Here is a 24,287-nt window from a genome sequence, read left to right on the forward strand (position 1 = left end):
AAGCAGGAAACAGCCACCCTGGGGCTGAATCTACCACAACAGCACTCTAAGACTGATGGCCAGCTTTGTGAGTTGTTTCATATTGCAAAATAAATCCACAGGTTGCTGCAGAACTTCAAAAACACTGAAACCAAAAGGAAAACTAAAGGCAGCATATCTCCTCGATTCAAAAGCATATTTTGACATTCTAATACTTCTAAAGTTATGATTTATACAGTCAGATATGAAATCTGACTACCACCAACAGGAATCAGCTATGACGTCGTTTTCCTTAACTATATATGTTCCGAGTGGAACAGAAAAGGTGTCTTTTTATTTAATTGTCAGTTTAGTTAAGTTATCTGCATTGGTAGTAGAACACACGGTTCAACTGTTACATTTGGATCCCAAATCTTCATTTAAAAAGCTTTCAAAAGATTTCACGATGCAGCACTGACATGTAAAGTTAATGTCTGGCGAAGACTGACATTCACAGACCAGGACACACAATTCATGGCAGCAGAAATTGCCAGAGCGCTCAGATTATAATTTTCAAACTCAAAAGAGACTGATGGATGCGGCAGATTGATGTATCATGAAGGATTATCCTTTAGGTACCAAACGCCTACCTATCAAACACTTGTAATTGGAATTCCAGAAAAGTTGTTTCAATTCCAACAATATTTAAGACAATAAAGAAAAATAAATCTTTGTATTGAACCCAACAAGAAACATTAAAAAAAATTCATGACTTTCTCTGATAAGCCTAAAAATTATATTGCGAACTCTAAAGGTCGAAAGGAACAGACTTGGGTTATAAACAGCACGCTTGGCTAATTGTCCTGGCACGCTCAGCCTGTCTTAGAATCTTTAGACTCTCAATGTGAAGAAGTGAAGACTCACATTTTATAATACTTGTAATACGAAGAAGAAATGATATGTAACTCTATGACAACTGTATACTTTTATGTCCTAAAATGTCCCTGAACATTCAGTGCAGCACCTCCCACCTCCAGAAAGAAAATGGTAATGAACTGATCAATGCAATGGTATAACAATGTTGAATGTTCTCAAGATAAGAACTGAAAAATGCCCTCTGGCTTTAACCACACAGAAGTCACTGGTTATCTCTGGAGAAGCGATGAGGGTGGAAACCAAACGGAGCCCCTTCAGAAGTGAGTGGGGAAGAGAGATAATGACACAGCCAACTTATCTGAGAAGGTGAGTCCATTCGGTATGTAGCAATTGTAACATGCGTTCCTCTCTGGCACTCACAGTTCTTCCAATTTCATGGCTCCAAGCATCTTTGATGTGGACGTGCTGTACCATCATTTAACCAGTTCTCTATTGCTGGAAACTGACCGTTTGGCTTTCTTTCAAGAAATAATGTTATGAGCCTGATATTTTCATTTGCTGAAAAATTATATGCAGCATGGCCTAAGGATAAAACTGGAAATATCAACCAATTCTTGTTGCCTTTCTGTGGGGTGAGGAAATTTCTGTTTTTTCGTCTTGGTCAATATTCTGCACCTGGCTCCAAAACCCCCAAAGGATTGGGGCTGTTGGTAAAAATAACAGTCAAGGGTGGTAAACTCTGCACTAATGAGCTCAAGCAGTGTGTGTCCCATGGTGCCCCTGCTTTCTCTCTATTTGCAAGGATTTATGGCCATTCCTGTGACCGCTTGTGTCCAAAATATATGTGCCATGGAAAAAGTTTATATCAGAAAAATCTGAGGTACGTTTAAGAGTTTCCAGCGGCAACCCAGTTCTAATTCTTTTCCTGAGTCTCTTAGTAAATGTTCTCTCTTCTTCCTCAAAGATGCACTGACGATACTTTCTACTCTCCTGTTTTGAAGCAAGAAAGGAACTGAATTTTTACTCCCCCACATTCAAGATGATTCATCCCTTAAAACAAAAACATCTAATATTTTTCTCCCAACCTTCCATAAGTAGCTGGGGTGCGGTGTTGGGGGGAGGCTTCTATTTTGTTTACATTTCCCTTGTGACATGTGGGCTCACCTAGGCCTGAGACTGGGGGACCACTGAGTCCCTCCCCAGGGACAAGGACAGAACCTAGAACCAGGAGGCCGGGGTTCAAAACCCAGCACTGCTGCTTACTGGCTGGGTACTTGGGCAAGTTACTTAACCGCTCAGGGTTTTAGTTTTCTCATCTTTGAAAGGTGTGATAATCAGCTATCTTGTGGGGTCAAAGTGACTCCCATAAATGAATGCATGTAAAGTCCATAGAACAGGCCGGGCTCAGCTCTAAGTGCTCAGTAAATGTAAGCCTTAATATACCACTAAGCAGTTGGAACTGAAGCCTTCTTTTAGCTTCCAGAAGGCCTGGAAGGCTGATGGCATCCTCATAATAATCCTTTGAAGTTAGCATTATTTTTCCTATTTTACAAAGTTTAAGTAACTTATCCTAGATCACAATTAGTTGCAATAGTATGGAACCACCAATTATTTTACTTAAAGTAAGTGCCACTTTGAATCACTGCCTTAGGGTCTTAGCATCTTAGGCTTTGAGGAGAGAGATTTTAGGTGAATGCAGCAGCTTAAAAATGGTGCTTGAGATCTCAGCTTAAATGTCACCTTCTCAAAGAAAAGCAGGCCCCTTCAAGATCTCCGCCACATCACACTGGATGCTCCAGTGATCAAGGATACAGGCTGACTGCATATTCCGATCACGGCTGTGGAGAGGAGGGTGATGGTGACCAGCACACATCACGCTGTTCGAGCCAATGGTCTCCTGACCAGGATCTTCCCGCTCAGCCCATCCCTTTCCCACCAACTGGCCCCAAGGGCATTCTTGGTTGTAACCGGTGGGGGTGGGGAGGTCATGAATTGAAAGAAAAGGGAGAGGGTTAAGACCTGGATTCAGCTCTGCCCTCACTGTGGTGTGATGCTGGGAAACTTAGCCTTAATAGTGTCGGTTTCTCAATCTATAAAACGGGGATATTTCACTGGGTTTTTGTAAAGAATTAAATAAGATAAGATAACGTATACAAAGTGTTTACAAATGTCTCATACACATGGGATGCTCAGAAACTGGTAAGACTGGTCGTATCACCATTGCCCTTGTTCAGTTAGTAGGTATATCCTACGAGAAGATTGCCAAACTCTGAAAGCACGTGGCGGGTTGATAGAGCTGAGTAATCCAGTGAGGCCGATGTGGTTCTGCGCCTTCTCTGTAACGGTGGTTCTCAAAGTGTGGGTCCTCAGACCTGCCCCACAGCATCTCCCAGACACGTGGGAATGAAAATTCTTCGGCCCCACTCCAAAATTACTGAATCAGAAACTCTGGGGCGAGGACCAATAATCTGTGGGTTTTTTTGTTTTTTGGTTTCTTGGGCTGCGTTGGGTCTTCGTTGCTGCGTGCAGGCTTTCTCTAGTTGCGGCATGTGGGCTTTCTCTAGTTGCGGCGAGCAGGGGCTACTCTTCGTTGAGGAGTATGGGCTTCTCATTGCAGTAGCTTCTCTTATTGCAGAGCACAGGCTCTAGGTGCTTGGGCTTCAGTAGTTGCAGCGTGTGAGCTCAGTAACTGTGGCGCTCGGGCTCTAGGGAACGTGGGCTTCCGTAGTTGTAGTGCACAGGCTTAGTAACTCCACGGCATGTGCGATCCTCCCGGACCAGGGATCAAACCTGTGTCCCCTGCATTGGCAGGTGAATTCTCAACCACTAAGCCACCAGGGAAGTCCCAATAATCTGTGTTTTAACAAGATTTCCATGTGATTTGACTGTACACTAAAGTTTGAGAACCACTGCTCTACATATAGATGGTAAAGTTAAAAAAAAAAGTCACAGGCAAGTACAGGATGTACAAAGATTATGAGAACCAAAAGTTTTAGCCAAGTCAAAAGCGGCTTGTGTTTTATGTCAAACACAAGGGAAGAAGACACTCCCATGCCCTGTATTATTATCTCAGTGTTGAAAATGCATAAGAAATTGTCGCATCTATTTATTGTTTAAAGGTACGGAATGAAAAAGAACCAGGCGTTTAATCTTAGGTGTCGGAGAATACAGCTCAGTTTTTACCACTAATGTTCCTGTCCTGGGTAACATATAACCTCTTGAAGAAAACAGTCACTCAATTCCTGTGGAATTTGGAAGCACTTCCTTTCCTTATTCATATGAAAGAAGCATATTCACAGTATAATGATGATGATGGTTTTAAAGTGGCTTCCCGTTCTTTGATGCTTCTCCCCTCAAGATGTGGGGTCTCTGTCCCCGCCCGTGACTCTGAGCACGCTTGTGACTGCTATGATGGGTGCAGTGTTAAGGAAGTGACGCTCTGTGTGCAGGGCAGGCCATCCCCTGGCCTCTGAGAACTCCCTCCAGACACTCCTTGTAGAAGCCCAGCTGTCACCCTGTGAGAAGCTCAAGCCACCTGGAGGGGCCACAGGAGACACTGTGGTCACCAGTCCCACCCAGTCCAGGGGCCAGGCCGGTGAGTAAAAAACCGTCCAGGTAAGCTCAGTCTCCAGCTGTTTGCATCACCCCCAGCTGTTCAAGTCTCCTCAGCTGAGGTCACGGACATTATGGAGCTGAGGCCAGCTAGCCCTGCCGTGGCCTGTCCAAACTCCTGATGCACAGAATCTGTAACCATAATAAAATTGTCTGTTCGACAGCAGTAAGTTTGGGGTGACTTGTTATGCAGCTGTTGAGAGTGGAACAAATGATCATAGTAGCTACCATTCCATGGTACCTTCTACGTGTCCAGCATGATACTATGCTCTTCTGCTATACCCCTCCTCTTTGCGCCCGCTCTGCAAAATATATTAGTCCCATTTGCAAGTGAAGAAATGGAGGCTCTGAGAAAATAAGTATCGTGCAAAGGCACATGTGGTAAACGACTATTTACGTCAAACTTCAGTGCGTAAAAAAATACCAGAATGTCAGTTGTTAGCTATCTAGAAACGATAATGAGAAAATGGCAAACATTGTGATGGTCATTTCGTAACAGAACAGAAATATCCAATCACTATGTTGTGCACCAGGAACTAACAGTGGTTGTAGGTCAACTATACTTCAAAAACAAACAAAAACACTCAGAGAAAAAGAGATAAGATTTGTGGTTACTATGGCATGGGGTAGGGTGGGGACTGGATAAAGATGATCAAAAGGTACAACCTTCCAGTTATAAGATAAATAAGTACTAGGAATGTAATGTACAACATGATGAATATAATGAACACTGCTGTGTGGTATCTATGAAAGCTGTTAAGAAAGTAAATCCTACCAGTTCTCATCACAAGGAAAAGTTTTTTCTATTATTTTAATTTTATGTCTGTATGAGCTGATAGATATTCACTAAATTTATTGTGGTCATTTCATGATATATGTAGTTCAAATGATTGTGTTATACACTTTAAACTTATACAGTGCTGTACATCAATTATATTTCAATAAAACTGAAAGAAAAAAATATATAGTTTCATATGGTAAATATATATATATATATACACACCCATATATATATATTAGTAATACAGTAACACCAGTGAAGTAAATACAATAATTAAAATAATATGTTACTGGTCCAGGATTCACTGACCAATGAAATAGAAGTCTAGAATGGTCCAAAGTAAAGAGATAAGAAATAAAGATTAAGGAAACAACCTTTCAAATACAACAAAAAGTTGAGTTAATTAATAAATAATATTAGGACAATTAAACAAATACATTAACAAATTATATGTTCACGGTTTATAATGGGGAAAAAAAGGGTTTTTAAGGATAAGAGATAAATGACACTAGCTATTCTGAAACTGGCCCATATTAACTGGAAAAAAGAAATATAGGGACTTCCCTGGTGGTCCAGTGGGTAAGACTCCGCATTCCCAATGCAGGGGACCGGGGTTCGATCCCTGGTCAGGGAACTAGATCCCACATGCATGCCACAACTAAGAGTCCTCATGCCGCAACTAAGAAGTCCGCATGCCGCAACTAAGACCCGGCACAGGCAAAATAAATAAATAATAAATAAATAAATATTAAAAAAAGAAACATACGCTTCAGTTTCCTCATTTGCAAAATAGGAGAGATGTTATGTATTTCATAAGATTAAAGGGAAAAATGTCCATGGAAATCACTTAGCATAGTTCCCAGCACACACTAAGTACTAAATGAACTTTGTGGCTATGAAAAGAAAATGGGAAACAGTAAAAGTTAGCAATGACACAGTTACAGTGTTTAAAAAAAATTTTTTAAAGGTTAATTTTTTTTCTGTGGAGAATTTAAGCATTTTATCTACTCATCAGGAGGTCCAAAATCATTATTATTAATTACAATTAGTAATTATTATATCATTACAATATATAACATCTAATATCAGCATTAATCATTTGATTTAATTAATTTTGCCACAATTATGAGATGTTTGTCATGAAAAATACAGAAATTTGTGTCCCTGAATAAACCAACTAGATAGAAATTAACGTGTCTACAGAGCATCACTAACAGCAAACTAGTTGAGATCTGAGTACATTTACGAAGCAAAGAAGGGCGCCTATTGGTTCAGTGGACAGCTGACTCTTGATGAGTTTCTTCACTTTTTTTGGGAAGGATATTTACATACGAGTTCCTATGGGTATTATTTTTATATGTGACAAATGAGAGCCTTTTAATTTAATTACATTTTTCCTCCACACAGTCTACATGGGATCAGACCCATTCTAGAGCTACTGCATTTTAAATTTCTCTCTTACAGCTGTGAGAAGGAACAAGGATAGTATGGAAATAATGTATTTGAAAACAGAGTGCTCCAGAGTTTCCTGTCAGTTTTATTTAGACCACTAAGCCAATTCTCTATTTAATTCACATATCAAGGAAATAAAAACAGTGAATAAGGAACTTGGAATTACCCTTGATCATCATTCAAATGGTCCATGTTGGAGCCCTGCTGTATCACCAGGGCTGTATCACTACATGTGAATGTGATAACTGGATGCGTCACACCTGGGTTCAATGCTAAATGCATGACCCTGAGCAACTTACTTAACCTTGTTGAGCTTCAGTATTTTCATCTGTAAAACGGGGATAAGAAATATAATTCATAAAATTGTCGGGAGGACTAAATTAACACAGTCAGACCCTTGCACAGTAACTGGCACACAGTGATGTTTGCATATAGGCAGGAATATTTAAAATGCACTGATAACTTCTGGTTAGTGGACAGTGAATACACAACCTCTCCTAAAATTCCAATGAAAGGACTCCATAACAGTCCGGAAAGCCAGGAAAGATGGCATTGCTAGACCAAAACCTTTGAGGAATTTCTGGAAGATGTTAAGGAGAAGGGATTGTACAGAGAACCTCTAGAGCTAGGGAGACAGCAGTTCAATATGGGTCTGGAGGAGGGCTGTCAAACATAGAGCCAAGGAAAACATCTACACTCAGGGTCAGCAAAGATGGAAATCCAAGGACAACCTGGAGTAATTAAAGGACTGACGCTATGGGCCATTCGATTTCTCTGTCACAAGGGAGAATGAGAAACCGCAATTGCCCTGGGTCTAAAATCAGCAAGAACCGTTGTCTTATATAATGTGGGAGAACTGTCTTACTGGTTCTTAAGGTGGGACTTGAGCCAAAAAAAACCCAAGTAGAGCAATTTGGGACTCAGAAAGTTTAGGATCCTGTAACAGATATGCAGATCCCAGTCCAATCGCCAACTCTCCATCCATCGTTCCATCCTTTCCTCCATGCATCCATGCATCCAAAGGGCGTGGGAGGAGAAACATCCACGTTCAGTGAAAGGCACTAAGAACTCTCTAGGAGCTCCACCTCTAGCACAAGGCTTTGCTAGCCTCAGCAAACAGCACTCAAGGAGAGCTGAAACTTACATGCCTGACTGTTATCCAAACCAAACAGGAAAGCTACCTGTCAATCCCCACTTCCATCTATAGAACCCTACAGTCAGCCTCCTAGTCAAGAAAGAGGCTTGTTTGGCTACAGGTAAATCATACCACCTTCTTATGTTATTCTAGCCCTTCAATTAAAATTATGAATCAACAATCAAGGCCCATGAAATATTTGAGGAAAAACACAAACATGGGAGCATCAAGACTAAAAACCAAAATACTGACCCCTGAGGAAAAAGAATTGATGAAAGAAATAGAAGAGAGAATTAAAAAAAATTCCAGTTGATGTCTTCAGAGAGATTTATGATGACACAGTAATAAGAATAATTGATATTTAAAAAGCAGTCAGAGGACTTCCCTGGTGGTGCAGTGGTTAAGAATCTGCCTGCCAATGCAGGGGGCATGGGTTCAATCCCTGGTCCGGGAAGATCCCACATGCCATGGAGCAACTAAGCCCATGAGCCACAACTACCGAGCCTGCGCTCTAGAGCCCATGAGCCACAACTACTGAAGCCCGTACATCTAGAGCCCATGCTCCACAACAAGAGAAGCCACCGCAACAAGAGAAGCCACCGCAACGAGAAGACCACACACCACAACGAAGAGTAGTCCCCACTCGCCGCAACTAGAGAAAGCCCGTGCACAGCAACGAAGACCCAACGCAGCCAAAAATAAATAAATAAATTTGTTTAAAAACTAATAAGAAAATAACAAATCAATATTACTTACAAATATGGATACAAAAATTTTAAAAAAATTTTAGAAAATTGATTCCAGAAGTATATTAAAATATGTAATAACCAGGAATGCAAGAACAGCCCAACAGTAGGAAATATATTAGAGTAATTCACTAAATTAAAATATTAAATGATAGGCCACATGATCATCTCAATGCATGGTGAAAAGACAGTTGGTAAAATTCAATACCCATTCCTGATAAAAACCTCTTAGTAAGGCTGAAATGGTCAGTGCTTTCCTTAACTCGATAAAGGGTATCTACCAGAAACCAATGGCAACCATCATTCTAATGGTAAAACACAGAAAGTCTTCTTATTAAAGTCAGACACAAGTCAAAGAGTCTCATCATTATTGCTACTATTTCAGTTTGTTTGGGTGATCTTAGACAATAAAAGTTCAGAAAAAATATCTAAAATTTATAGATACTCTGTGGTAGGATTCAGCAAACTTTTGTTATAAAGAGCCAGCTAGTAAATATTTCAGGTTTTGCAAGTCATATGGCCTCTGTCACAACTACTCGAGTCTGCTGTTGTAGGGAAAAAGTTGTTGTAGATGACAGTAAACAAGCATGACTAGTATCAATACAACTTTATTTACAAAAGCACTGCAGTGGATATAGGACACAGGCAACAGGGAAAAGACAACATTAGCATAAGTAGGTGATAGGATTGCTTACATAGAAAATTCAAGAGAATTAGGTGCAAGCAGCCTTAATAAGATGGCTGATGCGAGGTAAATATATACAAAACAATGAGATTTCTATATATCCAGCAATAAATATTAGAAAGTGATGTGGCAAAAGGATCAAATTTACAATAGCAACAAAAGCTATGAAAAATATAGAAATAAATAAAAGGAATTTGTCAATCCTACATAGAGAAAGCCATACAGCATAAGAGAAGACGAACAAATGGAGAGAAATGCCAGGTTACCAGAAGGGAACGTTCAATGTGGTAAAGATGTCATTTCTTCCTAAAGAATACAAAATTTTGGGAATTCCAATTAAACCTCCAAATGGATTTAAAATCGAAACAAAATAAAAGCTGACAAGCTGATTCTAAACTCCATCTGAGAAAAAAGGTTATTCTTAAATTGTAACAAAAAATGTATTTTAAAGAAAAGAATTCTTGGTACTTCAGGATTTACACAAATAAACCAGTGTAAAAGAACAAAGACTGCAGAATTCAAATTTAATATATGAAAAAGTTGGCAGTTAATAATCAGCAGAAAATAATATATTATTTAATAAATGGTATAGAAACAATTGGCTACCCATTTGCAAAAAATAAAGTCAGATCCCTACCCATCACCATAAACAAAATAAATTCAAGTTGGATTAAGAATCTAAGTGTAACGGTAAAACTATAAGTCATAGAAGAGAAAAGTTTTTCTTTCCTTCTTTCCTCCTTTCCTTGCTTCTTTATAATTTTGTGACAGATACTACTGACTGGCCCTTTGAACATCCTCTCCAGGTGCCTTGCAGCATGTGTTTCCATTATACTGAAGCTGGAAATCTGAAAATAACATTTCCATGCTCCCTTGCAGCTAGGGTTCTACTTATAATCCAGTCAAGCAGACACAGTGATGCGAGGCCTGCTAGATGGCACTGAGCAACGTGAAGTGAAAGCGACAGATGGTAAAACAGAATCTCCTGGGGGTAGTTGTTCTGTCCCTATCACCTTAGGTGGAGCAGTGGGTCTTGGCTGCAGTGAGGTTTTGCCAGAACAGTCCTGAAGGTAGAGTTGGGCATTTCTCCTGTTTGTTAACATAAATAAATTTTTGGCGGGCATATGACAGACTCTTTGTTTTGTACCTACTTTACCCCTAATAACTTATTTCAGATCAATGCAACTGCCTGATGATGCCCTGGTATAAAAGACAGATGATAAATTAAGATACAACTTAGGTTCGTTTTGATATGGACACTGAGAGAAAATGGGATACCGTGCTTGGTTAACTTCTTTGGTAGGTGTTTGTGGACCTTTCCAGACAAGGTCTCAGTAAAACTTCCAAGAATCCATCCGTTAGCTTCCTGCACTTCCACCCCATTCACTTTCCTATTGTCCAAGGGGGCTATCTTGACAAAGGTATTAGTCAGACACTCAAAATATCCAGATTTCATAAATATGAATAAAGATGCAGCTTTACTTTCTGAAGCAAAGGTGGCAACAATTTGCCCTTATATTTTCTTATATGGAATTTTATAATTTTAGCTCTAACATTTAGCTTTGTGATCCACTTTGAGTTAGTTTTTGTGTATAGCGTGTGAGTCTTTATTTTTTAATAGATGTTATTGAGAGCAGAGGGTTTTTTTATACCTAAAGGACCAAACAGACAAACAAAAAAGCTCTTTCTCTTTCTGTGATGTGATAACTTTTACAATTCTCTGCACATTCAATCAAAACATACTCATGGAGTCATTTTTGCAAATGTATGTAGCAATGAACCAAACACTATATGCTAAAAGAATAAAAAGAAAAAAACCAGCAGCAGTAAGTACTATACTACTATAATCCAGGACCAACCCAAATGGATTTAGGGTAAATTTATGATTGCTCCTGCAAAGAACTGGATTCCAGCAAAACTAATTTAAATCAAGTCCATCCATAGAAAGATCACTGATTAACCGGGCATGAAAATTAATTCTTGACTTAAAACACACAGACACCAACAAAACAAACAAATCCCCCCCCAATCTCAAGAACCCCAAACAGCTGAATCGGCAGACATAGAGGGAATTCAACTTCTAGAACTGCACGTATTTTATATGTATTTCACATAACAGTTTCCACGTAACTTGACAAAGTTAAGCTGAAAATCCCCAAACGCTTTTTAAAAATGATAACATATTCACAGTACTTAATTCATGGCTTGCATTTATATTTCAATCAGCTAAGCAATATATTGTTTTTCTCAGCATCTTTCATTTATTTGCCTCTTGGTGAAGAATCTGAACCCCTCCACCATTTGCCTTATCCTCCCAGCAGTTCTGCAGCAGAGACAACCAGTCAAAAATGCAATTATTGGGCTTCCCTGGTGGCGCAGTGGTTTAGAATCTGCCTGCCAATGCAGGGGACACTGGTTCCAGCCCTGGTCCGGGAAGGTCCCACATGACGCGGAGCAACTAAGCCTGTGCGCCACAACTACTGAGCCTGCGCACTTAGAGCCTGTGCTCTGCAACAAGAGAAGCCACCGCAATGAGAAGCCCGCTCACCACAACAAAGAGTAGTCCCCGCTCGCAGCAACTAGAGAAAGCCCGCGCGCAGCAATGAAGACCCAACGCAGCCAAAAATAAATAAATAAATATTTTTAAAAAATGCAATTATTCTCTCATTGCTTCATAATGTAGTGTCAAATTGGGGGGGAGGCGGTCATTCAAGGTCCCTCCTGTCAATATTCACCAGGGGCAACGGCCCCCCGAGGCCTTTTTCAGGAGTGATCAGGGTCTGTCCTGCAGCCCAGAGGAAGGTTGGCAGTCTCCAGGGCCAGGTCAGCAGGCTTTCCAAAGGGCACAAACACCAAATGTGGAAAGTCCACGTCAATCAAAGGCAGGCAGAAGGTGAAGGAGTGGGTGGCAGGGAGGCCAGTGCGTCTAGTCAAGGAGCAGAGGCTTGATGACCAAACCAGGGCCCTCACTGTCCCAGTGGGCACAGGTCATCCTGGCATCTCCCCAGCTTGCTGGAAGAGTTTTCAGGGCACACATCTCCTGGGATGAGTTTATCCATGATGCATGCCACATACCTCTCCAAATCCATCAGCATCTTTCTCTTACTAAACCTTTGCTTACAGTGAAAGTAGGTGATTTCTCTTCCCCTGTGCAGGCCATCTGTAATACCTCTGCATCCCATTTTCTCCACTCACATTAGTCCTACCCACCACCCAAGGCCAGCTCAAGGCTCCCTCCTGCATCCTGGTGATCTACCCTCCTCTAAATCCTGTGGCAGCAGAGTTAGGATCACTAATTTGACAGTTCACAAGGTGCCTTATGGCTTATCTGTCTCTTTATGTGCATTTAAAAAATTTTCTCAACTATGCTGAAGGGGCAGAATTTATACCTCAACTCTCCTAGTAGCCGGCACAGCGCCACGGTTGGCATTAGGGTGGCCAAAAACGTCTTACAGAAAAACCCAGACGAACTTTTTGGCCAACCCAATACTCAGACCTCAACGTAAGCTCACATTAATATGTATTAGCACCTACTTTAAAATAAGAATAGTAGGAATTATAAATATGGAAAAATTACTACAGATCAGGCACCTACAGTGCCTGACTTAATTCTCAAAGCAATCTTATGAGGTAGTGACATTATTCTAATTTTATAGATTATAAAACTCAGAGAAATAATAATTTCCTGCCTGGAGAAATAATAATTTGTGCAAGCTCATGTGAGTGGAGGACTGGACCGTGTCTAAGTCTAACTCAAAACTCACGTTCACAGTCAAGCCACGTGGCCTTCTGAAGACACAGGCTGATTAAGAGGTAGAATGTGGCAGCCACTCTGCTAACGCTGCTGTTACAGTATCTATACGTCCAGTTCGAATACAACTGACTTCGTGTCTGTCTTTCACACCACACTGAGGTTAGGCAGGGAATCTTGTATTTTCATCCAAGCATGTGACACACACCACTCACTAAATACACTCAGCTGCTGGGTGATCTTGAACAAGCAATTTAACCTCTCTGTTGGTTTAGTTCCCTCATTTGTAAAATAGCAATGAAAACAGTCCCTACGTCGTAGGGATGAGATGACGCCTATAAAGGGCATAGCATAGCATCTGATGCATATAAAGTGATATTAGTGATACTAATATAGCTATTATTATTATCACCATTATCATAATCATTTTTGTTACTATATCTCCCTCTAAAACCACCAGTGGAAATAAATGTCAGTCACTTATTCACACACCACATACATGTTCCCAAGTCCCAAGTACTAACTGATGGTTACTTCTGCCTGTTGCATTTCTGTGTACCTGGACTGCCATTTTTCCATAGGCCAGGGACATTTTTAAAAGACTAAGCTACTGGGAAGGACATCTGTAAGTAGTGTTTCTAGGACAGAGGTTTTCATTTTTTTGGCCGTGCCATGTGACATTTGGGATCTTAGTTCCCCAACCAGTGATCGAACCCGTGCCCCCTGCAGTGGAAGCGCAGAGTCTTAACCACTGGACAGCCAGGGAAGTCCCTAGGACAGAGCTTCTTAACCATTCTGAACAAGACAGGAACTGTATCAGAACCTCCCTGAGACTTTTTCAAACTGTACCCATGACACCTCCAACTCCACAATCCAAATCTTATCATTACCTCCTGCCCTGAAAGGGAGGTGTACTTCTGGAGTTGAGGGCCCCCACAAAGAGAGCTGCTGTTGATGAGGGTACGTTATGCCCGTGAGCTAGCAGGTGGAAGCTAAAGAGAAAAAAAAAAGAGTTGACAACCACCGTTGCCTAGGGCAACCGATCACATTTTGCCGGATGTGGGTTTAGGGCATCCTGCTCTACCTTTTACTTCCACTCTTTTTCAGCTCCTGTTACTTTTAGGAAGAATCCAAAAAATAAGGACAGTGTGGGTGGGGGGGCAGCAGAGGGAAGAGAAAGAATAAAAAGAAAAGTAAGCAATGGCAATTTGATGCTGTTTGTTTTTGTTGCTAGAGGGCTCACAAAGCATTCTGGGTATAGGTTTAATTATGCATTAGAACCTGGTTCCAGGGAGAGACCCCAGAGTAAGAGAAAATGCTTTTCCTGTCTTTTTTCCTTTAGCTTACTTCATAGTACACCTAATATCCTCCATGCAGCTGAAGGGTTAACACGGAGTTAGGATACAGTGTTTATGCAATTACCTAGAGCTGCACTGTCCAATTCAGTAGCCACTAGCCACAGGTGGCCGTTGAGCCCTTGAATTGTGGCTAGTCCGAAATGAGATGTACCGTAAGTGTAAAATATGCTGGCTTTGGAAAACTTAGGATGAAAAAAGAAAGAGTAAAAGAGTTCATCCACCATTTTAATACGACTTTAATGCCATTTAGTATAATTAATATTAAATAGTCATTTTGGATAAATATATTAAATAAAACAGATTACTAAAATTAACATCCCTCGTTTCTCTTTTACTGTTCCTAGTGTGGTTTCCTGAAAATGTAAAGTTATCTATGTGGGGACTTCCCAGGTGGTCCAATGGTTAAGACTCCATGCTTCCACTGCAGGGGGCGTGCATTTGATCCCTGGTTGGGGAACTAAGATTCTGCATGCCGTGCAGCACGGCCAAAAAATAAGTAAAATTTAAAAAAATAAAGTTACCAACGTGGCTTGCATTCTGTTTGGACCGGACAGGGTAGGTCTAAAGTAGAACAGTTCCGTTATTACAAGTGCCTAAACGTTTGACTCGAAGATGGTAGGTTGTGGTGACTGCACCATATGAATGTAATCTGAATATTACTCACTAAGAGTTAAATCAGAATCTCCCCATTTCCTTTCCCACTGTACTGTATGCTCCAGCCCTGCTGAACAATTTCATACACGTGGTGCCTGGAGGAAACTCCACTGGGCCTCCTGGAAATAACTTTAGCCTTGAAAGTGCCTCTTGGTCACCCCTCTACAATGTCTTCTCTAGAATCACTCCCGTCACCATCTTATGCACATCACACCCTGGAATGTGTTTATTTGCAGGCCTGTGTCTCCCACTGGACCAGAAGCTTCTTGAGGTTCAGCACCATATCTTATTCTGTTTTACACCTTCTACTCTGGCATGTGGTTGGCCCTCAACAGGTATGTGATGAAACTGAAAAAAAGTTCCAATGACAGCACGTTGAGCAGAGTTTCCTTCAACTCAAGTGTTTGTGTAAGCACAGAAGCCCCCTCTGTGAGTCTCGAGGATGCTCCTCCGCTCTGAGGGTCAGTGCAGTGAGCTCCCTGGGCGTTTCAGCTTTTCTCTTCTACACTGGTCTTAAGAGATCTGCTCACAGCATCACGCTGCATTGACCCACGTTCCTGGCCCAAGCCACTTCATCTCTGTTTGCCGCGTACAATGGGGGAAATTTAATGCACCGCGTTAGTCAACAGTCTTGAATTGCTAAGAAATAGTCTTGATTTGCTAAGTTATATCATTTACGGAATTTAACTAGAAGGAAGTCATTCCCCTTAAAAAAACAAAACAGGGCTTCCCTGGTGGTGCAGTGGTTGAGAGTCCGCTTGCTGATGCAGGGGACATGGGTTCGTGCCCCGGTCCGGGAAGATCCCACATGCCGCGGAGCGGCTGGGCCCGCGAGCCATGGCCACGGAGCCTGTGCGTCCGGAGCCTGTGCTACACAACGGGAGGGGCCACAACAGTGAGAGGCCCGCGTACCGCAAAAACAAAACAAAACAAAACAAAACAAATAGACAAATGCTACATCCCAAACCTCATCAGTTCACTGACCCAGCTGTGAGTTTTATGTCAGCAGCAGAGATGAAAAAGTTCATTAATACTATAAACACAGCAGCCTTAGACAAATTCATTTAATGTCACTGAATTGAGATCATTCTGTAAATCACCTGAAAAAGATTTTGTGGTATTTTTTCTGCCACGTAACTAATTTGTTCGTTCTTTTCTTTTTAACAGTCTATTTCATGGACTATGGTGTAGACAATGATATAAGTAGCATTCTACTAAGCGCTACTATTTCATAATGACACTGCCCTGACACCTATTATAACCAAAACAAATAAAATGTCAGTTACCTCCATCTCAGTAGCTACTTCCTAAAATTCACTTTCAGCTTTCCAAATGTCATAACAGCATCATCTATCATTCTTCAAGAGCTACTAGTGACCCTTTAGACCTGCTCTAACGCTTGTGTCCATTTGAATCCAGCTGTGCAACAAGGAAGCTTCCTTCTCTTCCGAATCTGGTCTTAGATTTTGAAAATATAAATATCTTAGCCTCAGGGCACGAAAAGCTCCTTTGTGGAAAAGGCCATTGTCTTCCCTCCCTCAGAATCCTGCTGTTAAACTCACAATCATAGAAACCTGGTATTGCATAATGCACGTAACTGGTTATGAATTTATGTATAAATATGGGGCTTTTTAGTATTCATCTCTCCCTCTCCCATTTATTAGAAAGAATATTCACTGTCTTGAGTCTCATGGGCATGAAATATTACTGATTAGCTGACTCTACTCTTATTTTATTTATTTGATAAAGATTGCTGCTCAGGGCTTCCCTGGTGGCGCAGTGGTTAAGAATCCGCCTGCCAATGCAGGGGACATGGGTTCAAGCCCTGGTCCGGGAAGATCCCACATGCTGTGGAGCAACTAAGCCCGTGCACCACAACTACGGAGCCTGCGCTCTAGAGCCCGTGAGCCACAACTACTGAGCCCGTGCGCCACAACTACTAAAGGCTGTGAGTCTAGAGCCCATGCTCTGGAACAAGAGAAGCCACTGCAATGAGAAGCCCACGCACCACAATGAAGAGTAGCCCCCGCTTGCCACAACTAGAGAAAGCCTGTGCGCAGCAGCGAAGACCCAACGCAGCCAAGAATAAAATAAATAAATTAAAAAAAAAAAGATTGCTGGTCAATCCTTTCAGCAAGTTTGTTTGTTTGTTTTAGCTTTTGGCCACACCCCACGGCATGTGGGATCTTAGTTCCTGACCAGGGATTCCCCCCGACCAGGGATCAAACCCACACCCTCTGCACTGGAAGGCACAGTCTTAACTACTGGACTGCCGGGGAAGTCCCACTTTCAGCAAGTTTTGAAAGAAGAGTTAAAGCATTGGGATCCCAAAGATCTGGTTTTATGTCCTATTTCTTAAACTGTAATCTCAGGTAAAATTCTTAAAACTCTCTAAATTGTCATTTCTAATTTGTACAATGAGAATTAATAACTGTATCTTTCCAGGTAGTTACTTAGGCTGAATGACTGTAGTCTTTTATATAATAAGCACATAGTCATTACCAGTTGACACTTCATATCCACGTCCAAAACTCAACTTCCGATGGTCTCCCCTCTAACCTCTCCGTGTTGGTTGATGATATTCCATCCTTCCTATTGTTTGCGTCAAAAACGTTGGAGTCATCTTTGGTTCCTCTTTCTCTCACAGCCCATATCCACTTTGCCAGGAAACCCTATTGGCTCTACCCTTAAAATATATGCCGATTCCCAGAGCTTCCTAATAGGCTCCTTACTCTGTCCAGCCTTTTCTCAAGCAATCAGAGTGGGCCTTTCACATGTAAGTCAGATCACATTACTCCTCTTCTCAGAATCCTGTAATGGCCCCTCAATTTAACTCAGTGTAAGAGCCCACGTTTTCACGATGGCTTACAAGACCCTTCACCCCCACTCTTCCATCTCCAACTACATCTCCTATTACTCTCTCCCTGCTCACTTACCTCTAGGCCACATGGGCGTCTTGTTCCTCAAACACACCAGGCTGACCCCTTCCTTACAGCCTTGGCACTGGCCGTTCCCTCTGCCTGGAACACTGCTCCCTCAGATAGTTAACTCCTGCAAACCTCTGCTCAGATCTTACCTTCTCAATGAGGCCAAGCCCGACCACCTTATTTAATACTGCAATTTTACTAAGTTCAACTTTGCCCTTTTTAATAGGACTTTTCACTCACTAATACCTATATTATTTACTTATTTATTATGCTTACTGATGATTGTCTACATCTCCCCATTGGAATAGAAACTCCACAAATGCAGAGACCTTTGCCTCTTCTGTTCACCTAGAAGAGTGCTTGGTAAATATTTTTTTTTTGAATGACTGAATTGTATTTAAAGTAGAAATCTAAGTAATATGGAAATTAGCAGTTCCCAAGTTACATATGCTTTATTACACTTAAAAGTTATAGTTATCCCCTGATGAATCTTGGTCACTTCATTAATGACTAAGATACCACTCCTTCCACGGTACTTACTCTTAACCATTTGTAATCCACTATGTTTTAATGCTATTTAAGTTAAGTTGTCTTTACTTAATAGGACACCCTATTTATGACCATGCTTCAAGTCAGTGGAGATTCTAATTTGTTTCCCAAGTGCTGATATACTCTAATTCTCAGTTTGACACTTCTGCAAATGCATGTACGTGCTTTCTAAATGCTTTTTAAAAAATCAGCACATTCAGCATAATGATTACCTCTATCAAGAAAAAAGGGTAATTCTATTGGAAGTCAGAAGACGTATTGATAATATCTTACTTCTTAAGCTGGGTGATAGGTATCCAGATGTTGGCTTTATGATTATTTGCTGTAATTTACGTATATATCTTACACCTTCTCTTGTATGTATGAAATAATTAATAAAATCTAGTGTTTGCTTGTTCTCCTACCACTCTTTATTTTCCCTCCAGTTTGATATGATAGTTATCTATGGATGTAAATCTTCCAGCCAGTCTGTGAGGTAAATCACAGCTGCTGTGTGATTTAGCATTTATCCCCTCCCCCAGCCCACAGTCATCTCACTGATGAGTCTGTGATATGAGATCAAACCAGAAGGATCCCCAGCAGAAATAGAAAAAAAGCTACTCACTACGTCATTGATTTAATCAACGTAGCCAGCTATCAAGAGGGACTGGAATATAATGAAGATAAAAATGAAATCACGATTGCTGCTAAAGCAGATTATTTTTTCAAAAGACATATATAAAGATAATAACTTCACAAGTGATTATAGCTTGTCTTCCCACTATTAACAAGGCACGTTCTTTGCTTGCCTACCTTCATTTCATCTTCCCTGACCCCAGGGTGGTGTAGGAATCTGATGGGTGCTCCCACAGCACACGATCTTGGTCACGTGTGGAACTGTAACTGCCCATTTATATCTCCCCTATTAAACCAGAACTTCACTGAGAAAAGGCCTCATTGTTTTTTCACCGTTTAGGCCCTTGTCCTTGGTACAGCACTTCAAGTGCTGGTGTCATACTGGCTCAGTTCAAAGGTCAGCTCTGCTTCTCACTCCTTAGGTAAGCTTCTTAACCTCTCTGTGCTATCATTTCCTCAACCATAAAAGCTGATAATAGTATAAGCCCAGGATGTGAGGCTTAACGAAACAACACGTCTAAATTAGTTACACAGGGTGTGGTACAAAATATAAGCTGAATAAATATAATTATTATTTACTACTACCATTTGGTGATAAAGAGGAAACTGAATTGACAGAGAAGAAAGACAATAGCTCTTATAATATGATTCTTAGTGATTCAAGAGCATAGATGATGTTCAGGAAATGTCTGGAAATGGAGTCATGAATTCAGGCTCTAGAGTATGTGCTGAGAAGGCGTGGTGCCTTGGAGTGGTGCTACATTTCTGCCCGCACAAGCCTAAGGGTTGGTAAGCCTAAGGGTGTGGCCCGTGCCTAAGCGTTGGGCCTGCTGGGTCTCAGGGTCTTATGACATATTGACGGTACAATCCAGAAGTGGAACTCATATATCTGCACGTTTAGTAAATGTTATTTGAGTCCCAACTATGGTGCCAGGAACTTGGCTAGGGGATGGCGATGCGGTGCAATTGTAAATATCTTGGTGTGACAGACTATGAAACACAAACTTAATTTATTATAAGATTCTGCACTCACGGAAAGGTATGGGGTATAAAAATAACTAAAATAGAATTGAAGAGGATTCGAAGTAAGTGAAAATAGTCACGCTTTTTGAAAGTGGGATGGTTTGAAGAAATTCAAAGTGGCATATCAAATGCAGACACTCATGGTAATGAATTCTATAGGTAGTTCATTCTAACAGTAATATGAAAATATCTAGAACTTTTAATTTGTTATTGAAAAAAGGCAAAAAAATAGTGGGTGATTGGTATACATTCTCAGGACATGAAAATACAAAAGATTTAATGGACACTACATAACCCAGTAAGTATTGCGCTTAAGATTTAAAGTAACTAAGTCATAAAGTAATCCATACTACAAAGTTATATTTCTTGAGAAGTAACACGTGAAGAATTTTGAAATCTAATATGGACCTGCCCAAGCTTGGGCATATCAACTCCCTACTGAAGTTTTTCAAAAGAATGGAAATTTGCCGTCTTACCTATAGGCCAAAAATTGACTGTTTTTAGAGGAACTTCTAAGGAACAAAGGCCTCGAAATATTTCAGAATCTAACAACACCTGTTATCATTATTTTCTCCATTCTTTCTTGTTAGTGATCAGCAATTCTAACTCTGTCAGCATTCCAGATAGGACAAATTCAAAGAATTATGGCAATTCCTCAATTGTTATTTTCATGACAGACATTTGGTAGGCCAATAATCATTATGGGTAAGTTATCTCAGGTCTAGAGAGATCAAAGCAACTTAATCAACGTCACTCTTTTCTAGTTAAAGGCAGATATGGAACAGAACCCAAGTCTTCCAAATACCCAGAAAAGACACAGATATTAGTAATAATGTGAACATTACTAAATGCTAAAAGTCTGAAGATGATATTAAATTTCTTAGACCTTTCACAACACATTGAGCAGACAGGAAATACCACCCGGAAGACATTACAGAAGTTTCGTAGCAGATCCTCTGTTAATTTTGCTAGCCCGCGTTCCTGTAAGACCGCCCATGTGCCGTCCCAGTATTTCAGTGAGGCCAGAGGGAAAACTGCCACTGGAGGTTTATTCAAAGGGACAAAGGCTCCCAAACACCCATTCAGAGGCCCTAGACTTTAAAATTAGTAGTAGCTGGTACCTTGGCCTTTATTTAAATCACATTATACCTGAGGAGTAATAAACTCATGAGCTTTTTCTTTATGTTACTTCCTCCGATACTCCATTTCTTTCTATAACGATCACATTAAAAGTTATTTTTGAACCGCTTTGCCATGAGTGCAACTAGGAAAAAACACGTTTAGCGTTCCACAATGGTCTGAACGATAAGAAATGCCTTCCCAGAAGGAAAATAAGAGGTGCACTGGGCAAGGTCTTCAGGGGGACCCCTGCCCCGAGGTCCTCCTGGGTATAACGATCTCCTGGTTAGTTTGCTTCGTGCTCTAAAAGGATGCTCTGGATACTCATTACGAGCCAAATTACAAAGCTTCTGCCCGGTGTCCACATCCTTCCTCTACCTTATTTTAAAACGAAAAGGACAATAATTCGGAGGAAAAGTTTTTTTTAAAAAGAAGAAACAGCCGTCTGAAAGTTTTCAAAGAGGAAACACTCTAAGACGCATCAGACTGCGATCGTCACTCAAATTCTCACACTACTTGCACTCAATGCATAGCGCCCTGAAATACCCCCTGAAATGCGCCCCCCCGTGAGATACCCCCCGGGATTCCTTCAGCGTCGGTCAGCCCGGGGCTCCCGGACCCGCTGGACAGGCGAGGGTGTACCGGTTCCCCGTCTGACCTTGGAGCAATTTTCTGGGCAGGAAATCAGTCAAATATGACAAATCCGAACGCGGGGAAGACAAGCCCCAGCCCCAACCCCCCGCGGAGCTGGGTCAAGTGCAGGGGTCGGCGGAGGGGACTCCGGGGACCCGCTGCCCTGGAGGGCCCAGCGGGGGCCGCGCGTTCACCCGGCCGGCGCCGCGAGCTGGGTCGGGCCTCGGACCCTACAGGCCAGACTCCTGGTCGGGTGACCGCCCGGCGGGTCCCGGTGCAGCTCCCAGGGCCCCTGGGCGGGCCGGCGGCGCCGCTTACCTCGACGGCTGCGTGGGGCCTCGAGCGCGCGGGGCTGGGCCGGGAGGGCGACGCGGCGCTCTGTGCTGCGCTCCGGTTCAGGTCGGCAGCCTCTGGAGGAAGTGGTGTCAGCCCGCCCCTTCCCACGCAGCGCGCAGACGTGGAGCGCTCGGCGCGCGGCTTCGCATCGAGGTGCGAGGAGGGCGCCTGTCTGGAGACACACCCACAGATGTGGATAAAGACGCCTAAAGCTCGGGGGCTGCTTTTTTCGACTCCACGGGTTTGTGCCTCATTTCGTCTTACCCCTCCCCCTGCCCCACCCCCGAAGAAAACAACTTGGTTTTAATTCTGGGGAAAGTTGCGCCTTCCTCTCAGCCCTCCCCTACCTGCGCCGCGGGCCCTCCTCTCTCGGGAGCGACCCCCTGGGTTGTCGCCTCGATATATCAGTGGCTAAGGGATTGGGGGCCGGATGGCGGTTCCACAAAGGCCCAAGAAGCCGATTTCTTTTGCAACGGTCTTCCGAAGTGTTGACTTCAGCCCTTTCTGAGCTTCCTCTTTCGGGCCAGATGTGCAAGGCCCGGCTTCCCTGCCGCGCGCAGCCCGCCCGCAGCGCACGCGGGAGCCGGAGAGAAGCGGTTTCCCCCACCCCCACCCCCCGCGCCTGGCCGCAGGGGAGGCGCGGGACCGGGGTGAGGCGGTCTCCGCTGGAGCCGGGGCGGGGAAGGGCGCGCTTCGCCGCGGCGGTTTCTCAGCTCTCCGGTTGGCAACCGCCCCCCAAAGCTTAGCGGCACTCAGTTGGCCGGCGAGGCTGTGGCTTCTCCCATAACGCTGGTGGAAGTCCAAAATGGTCTGAATCCTGTAGACAGGGATTGGGCAACAGCGACTTAATCTACATCTGCAGTGACCCTTTGACCCAGCGATCACACTTCTAAGAATGTATTACAGAGATATAGTGATGCAAATGAAATAATGCGTACGCACCAGGCCACTCTTGGCCACACAATTTGTCATCGCAAAGGACTAAGTGGAAATAACGCCGTGACTTTTGAAAGTGGCGTGTCCAGAGAGAAAGTGGGTGAGATCTGAAAACATAGCAGTTAAAGTCAGTTAGATTTGGAAATGTGGTTGAATTCACCTGTCCTTCCTCTCTACAGCTGGGTTGTCAAGGACTTATATGTGGGGAAGGGGGTGATGAAAGAGTAGGACAGTGGTAGAGGATGGGGACCAAGAGGTAGGCAGGCGCCAGACCAAGCAGGGCCTGGGGCTCAGCCTTGAGGACTTTGGGTTTTATTCTAATTGCAACGGGGAGCTATGGGAAGGCGTTTAGCAAGTGATTTGATTTCTTCTGTGTGCCATCCTACTGGCTTGTGATTGGAAAATCAGTCGGACGGGGCAAGAGGAAAAGCAGTAAGAGAGCACTCAGGAGGCTGTGGTAACAGTCCAGATGAAAGGTGATGGTAGCTTTGGTGAGGATTCTACTGCGGGGATGGTGAGAAGAGTTTGGATCCAAGACACATTATGAAACCAGAACCAACAACATTTGCTGATGGGCTGGGGTGGGAGTGGGAGAGTGGCAGAAGGGATTAGAAATCGAATGCAAACCAGTGGGACTGGTGTCCTGGGAGCTCTGGTGTGAGGCACGGCTAGATGGAGAAAGGTCAGTAGGGACAAACTGTATAGGACCACGTGGACCACGTCCAGGATTGTTTTTTCATCCTAAAAGCAATGAGATTGTGTAAAATAATATCTCAAGCCTCTATTTTCTTTGTAAAGTAAGAAAAGAAGCAGGGTCATCAGCTGGGGGTGAGATAGGAGGTTAGCGGGTCACAGATTTAGGGAGCTGGAGAAAGTTGTTTTTTTGTTAATGTTTATTTCCTTATTTGGCAGCGCTGGTTCTTAGTGGCATACAGGATCTTTAGTTGTGGCATGTGGACTCTTAGTTGCGGCATGTGAGATCTAATTCCCTGACCAGGGATGGAACCCGGGCCCCCTGCATTGGGAATGCGGAGGCTTAACCACTGGACCACCAGGGAAGTCCCAAGAAAGTTTAACGAGGTCATTGCAGAGAATCCGAGAGTGTGTTGCTCAGAAAAATATAATGGGATTTCCAGGCAAC

The 24,287-nt window shown here is 42.5% G+C and overlaps 1 protein-coding gene across 1 annotated transcript in view; it reads right to left on the reverse strand.

Moving 5' to 3' along the window:
* Nucleotides 1-22,737, reverse strand: part of APBB1IP (amyloid beta precursor protein binding family B member 1 interacting protein) — a 100,184-nt gene extending 77,447 nt beyond the window's left edge. Inside the window, exons 1-2 of the mRNA XM_067701768.1 lie at nt 22,558-22,737; nt 22,193-22,382 (exon numbers count right to left, since the gene is read on the reverse strand). The gene's annotated coding sequence lies outside the window, so the exon portion shown is untranslated. The remainder of the gene's footprint in view (nt 1-22,192; nt 22,383-22,557) is intronic.
* Nucleotides 22,738-24,287: the final 1,550 nt, after the last annotated feature.

This window comes from Pseudorca crassidens, chromosome 1, assembly GCF_039906515.1.
Source record: "Pseudorca crassidens isolate mPseCra1 chromosome 1, mPseCra1.hap1, whole genome shotgun sequence".
Classification (NCBI taxonomy): Eukaryota; Metazoa; Chordata; class Mammalia; order Artiodactyla; family Delphinidae; genus Pseudorca; species Pseudorca crassidens.